We start from the raw sequence: 4,792 nt of genomic DNA, 5'->3' as shown, positions 1-4,792 counted from the left end.
ACATTGTCATTTTCCTTCCGTCTCAGCTGCCTCCTCCTCACTTTCTCAACCTCTGAATGTGGAAGTGCCCCAGCACTACCCTTTGGCCACCCTGCCTTCTCCCTTGGTGACTGTGGGGACTACTACTGCCCAGTACACCAAATGTATCTCCCTCTCTGGCTTCCAAGTGCACCTTTTATACTATACCTCTTATACTTGGCTAGGGCCATGTGGCTAGTTTTGTCAATGATTGTGAGCAAAAGTGACACACGTCTCTTCTGAACTAGAATTTCATTGCTGAAGCAAACCCTCCCAAGTTCTCTTCCCTCTCCTTGTCTTATCCACCTGAGTCCTGGAGTGAGGAAGGTGGGGCAGAGCTCTAGTCAAACCAGGTGGATATACAGTATAAACAAGAAAGAACGATTTTGAAGTTATAGGCCACTAAGAGTTGAAGTGGATTCATTGCCATAGCATAAACAAGTTTATTCTGATACAATAAAAATATTTAGTATTGTGAATTTAGTTATAATCTATATTTTCGTGATTCCCAAATTGTATCTATTGGTTGATCCTGAGCCCTGAACTCCTGACCCATTTATCCTACTGTCTTCTCTGAATCCTCTCTGGGAACACTAATACACACCTCAAAATTGTCATGTCCATAATGGAATTCTTGATCTCCCCCCATCCCCCAAACTTGGATCATCTATAATCTTCCACATCTCAGTTAATCACAGCTAAAATACTTTCATTGCTTAGGCTCAGAATGCAGTGATATTCTTGTCTCTTCTCTCTTGCTTATGCCCCACAATGAATTCATCAGTAAATCATGCATGCGGGCTTACTTTGAAAATATATCCGAATCTGACCTCACTCCCACCTTGGTTATCTAATTCCAGATACCATAGCTTTTTGAAAATTCATTCTTCTACATAATGGCATTTTTACCACCCTTTCTTTGAAACTTTCTCACAACACTCCGTCTTATTCTGCCCCTGACCTATGTACATGACATCGTTTCATCCTGGTTCTTCTTTCTTTGTAATTCTCAGGCCACTTTTTCTCTCTCACTTTAGCTTCCTAATCTTTTCAGTGTTCTACTTCCATGAGAAAGTAAGTGCTCTATATGGCTCTAATTTTTATTTTTATTCCTGTCTCACAAAATGTATGTATAACAATGATAGTCCTGGGAATGATTTCAGGAGGTATACCAATGAGTATTTGTATTTTAACAGTCATGATTTTATTTTAATGTGTCTGAGACAAAATATAACTAGCATATAAAGCCCGAGATTTCACAGATACTATTGCTTAGATGAAGGCAAATAAATCAGTTTAAGTTGAATTAAAGTAAAAATTAAATCAACAATACTACAGTAGGTATGAGATGGGGAAAATGTAAATAGTACACAAATGGAGATAAGGAAACTTCAAAGAGTAAACTCAGTCCATTCTCTTTAGCGGATCAATAATTCTGATGGTCACCTGGAAAGATCCAGTGGGATGGCCCCCCATACCCTCAACATTAGGAAATAAATCTCAGATTGGCTTTTCCTGTGAAACCAGTTCCTCCTCTTATTCAGTGATGCCCCTATTTCAGTAGGTCAAGTCCAACAGCTAGAAGTCATTTGGGACTCATTTCTCTCTTGTGTCCTCTTTACTCACTAAATGTTTGAACACTGAAATGTCTATCACATTTGCCCTTTCCTTTTATTCTCATTAACATCATTCTAAGCGATGACCCAATTACCTCATACCAAGATCATTGCAATGACCTCCAAACAATTCTCCTGCTTCTCTCTGAATTCAGTTGCATTCTGCCAGTGCCCTGGAAACATCCTTCCCATGTTCAAAGTTTCCAGTGTTCAGTAGCTCCTTCCGAAAGCCGTGTCTGTGATCCCTAACCCCGTGCTAGTAATAATGCACATTTATTGAGTGCTGTGTGCTAAAAGACTTAACAGGAATTTTCTTATTTAATCTTCACGACAACCTTGTGAAGTAGATACTATAGATGAGGAAACTAAAGCTTAGAGGTTAAATGATTTGCCAAAAGCTGATATATGATAGAGCCAGAATTTCATCCAAGTAGTGTAAGGCCAGAATCTTTACTACGCTGCCTTTCAATAAAGTTAACATCATTCCTCGTGCGAGACCCTCTGTGTCCTCTATTCTATTTTCTTTTCCTTCATTCATGAGAGTCTCATTTCTGTATTATCAGGCCTTTGTCAAGATCCACCTGGGTTTTGATTTGCTACCCCTCTTACACACACACACACACACACACACACACCACCTTCTGACACAATCTCCAAATTGTACTTCTCTTTTGGGACCCAGCTCAAGTTCAACCCATTCAGTCTCACTAAAACCAGAGCTACCGCTGGAGTAAATAGACGTCTGTCCTTTCATATCCAGAGTTTATTTGACCCTGGTTCTGAATTATCCAGCTCCAGGTACCTGATATGAACTTGACACTGTGGACAAATAGGGGAAAAGAAAAACGGTGACACCGCCATGCTATGAATAGCAAGCAGGTACCTTCATCTCCAAATTAAGAGGATTTCAAAGTAATGCAAGTGGATGCAGTTCAAGGCATTGCTTTTCAAGTTTTTAATGTGCACAGGGACTCTTTCAGCTTCTAATTCTTTGTGCTTACTAGACACTCAGTAACTGTAGTAACACAGGTTGATTGCCAGATGTATCAGTATTTCACAGAACAAAGAGCCGGATATGAGTCTTGCCCAGAGAAATCATGGCTTAATGGAACATTTGGTTGAGCAGGACACTTTTGGCTCACTGATCTCTTTTCGATTGGTAAACTCATTCCTTGAGGCATTGTCCACAGAGAGCAGGAAAACAAATATAGATGGTAAAATAAGTGGTCTCTTCTGTCCTTTTTGTATAATACAATTGCCACAGAAAATATTATAAAATTAGGAAGAAACTTGGATATCATCTAGTCCTACCCCTTCATTTCAGGAATGAGAAAACTGAAGCTCTGACAGGTAAGTGATCCACACAGGGTCACATCCATGAGTGGCAGATTCAGAATCGGAGCCCAGGACTTTGAGTCCCAGTGTGGCTTTTAAATCCTGACTCCACCTAGTAGACTTGTTAGCTTTGTAAATGCAGACAAGTTACTTACTCATTCTGAGAGTAGTTTTCTTAGTTCTGCAATGCAGACAACATTAATGATTACACTCATTTTAAAGGATTGTTATCAGAATCCAGTAAAGCCAAATGAAACAAGTAATGAGCAAGCATCAGCACATAACAGGTGCTTGATAGACGTTCATTTATTTCCTCAATGGTTAAGTTAGCTGATGTCCAAGAAGAATCTAGAAAACAAGTATTTTAGGAAGGTGATGTAAATGTTGAACACTATCACACAAAGTTTCTGAAAGTCTAGGAGAACCTTGAATTCGGAGTGCAGAAAAGAGAGTCAGCAGGGAAAGGGAAGGTGTTGAATGGTGAAGGTGTCTCAATAGTTTGTTTTTAAAAGGAAGAGGTGCATGTCAGCTGGGTGACTCATGAAACACTAAATGTTTTATTCTTGTTATCCCTGCAAAACAAACAAACCACTTTTAGCAAAGCTAAGCTTTACATAGACCCAAGAAAAAAATTTCCTGAGACTCACATTAATTGCTTTTAAGAGATAGTTTTAAGTTTTGGATTTCTCAGGCTGTTACGTGAGTGTTAGAGCCAAGTCATAAGGCAGGTGGTGACTTCTAATCTAGGGTGAAGACAGGCAGAGCCGAGGGAAATTGTTTCTGACTCTTCCCCATTATTGTAAGTTAGGGTCTCAGGCCCCGTACAGCATCTCTGTTTAGCACAGGGTGGGCATGGTGCCTGATCCTGGCTAAGCTGCCACACTCCAATCTACCTTTGACTTGCTGGGACCCCTTCAGAAGGCATTTTCTCTGAGTACCTCTTTTGGTCCTCACTTGTTTGCTCTGGAGACTGTAAATACCTGGACATGGGCTGTGAGTGCTGAGAGTGAATTGTCAGGAGAATATTGATCATCCAAAACGTTTTGAGTTTTTAATTATAAAAAATGTATATGCACATGAAAATATAGAGAATAATTTAGCATATACCCATGTGACACTCAGATTTAACACATGTTACTTGTTTGTTCCTATCTGCTTTAGAAAAAAGTCTGAAGTAAAAAGTCACAGATAAAATTGAACTTCCCTCTTATTATTTCTTTTTCTCCCTCGTCAAAGGTAATCATCACCTTAAAGGTGGCTTTTCTTTATATCTATGTTTATATTTTTACTACTTACGCATTCACAAACAATATATTATATCAATTGGTCCCTGAATAATTTTTAAGAACACATAATTTTTTGTAACTTTCCCTTTTCACTCAACACGTTTTTGTGATGTATCTATATGGATGCAGTTAAATCCGTTAATTTTAAATACTAGAGAATGTTTCTTTATATGAATGGACTATACTTTACCCATTACCTTATTGATAGACATTTAGCTTGCTTCCAATTTTTTTGTGATTACTAAGAAGACTGCAATGAGTATCTTTGATCATATCTGTTTGTGTACACAAAGATTTTCTCTACGATATACATCTAGAAGTTAACTCCTGGAATGTAGGGTGTGCATATCTACAGTTTTACCAGATATGGACAAATTGTTCTCCAAAGAGGTTGAATTAATTTATAGTCCTTTCCCTAGTTTATGACAATTACTCCTCAACGCTTGATATTTCAAGATTTTAATTTTTTTCCTAATTAGACAATTGTAAAAATGACTTCTTTCTTTTTACTAAGAAGTTTGCACATTTAAAAGTAAT

The sequence above is a fragment of the Chlorocebus sabaeus genome, chromosome 1, assembly GCF_047675955.1.
Source record: "Chlorocebus sabaeus isolate Y175 chromosome 1, mChlSab1.0.hap1, whole genome shotgun sequence".
Taxonomy (NCBI): Eukaryota; Metazoa; Chordata; class Mammalia; order Primates; family Cercopithecidae; genus Chlorocebus; species Chlorocebus sabaeus.
This window is presented reverse-complemented; position numbering follows the sequence as displayed.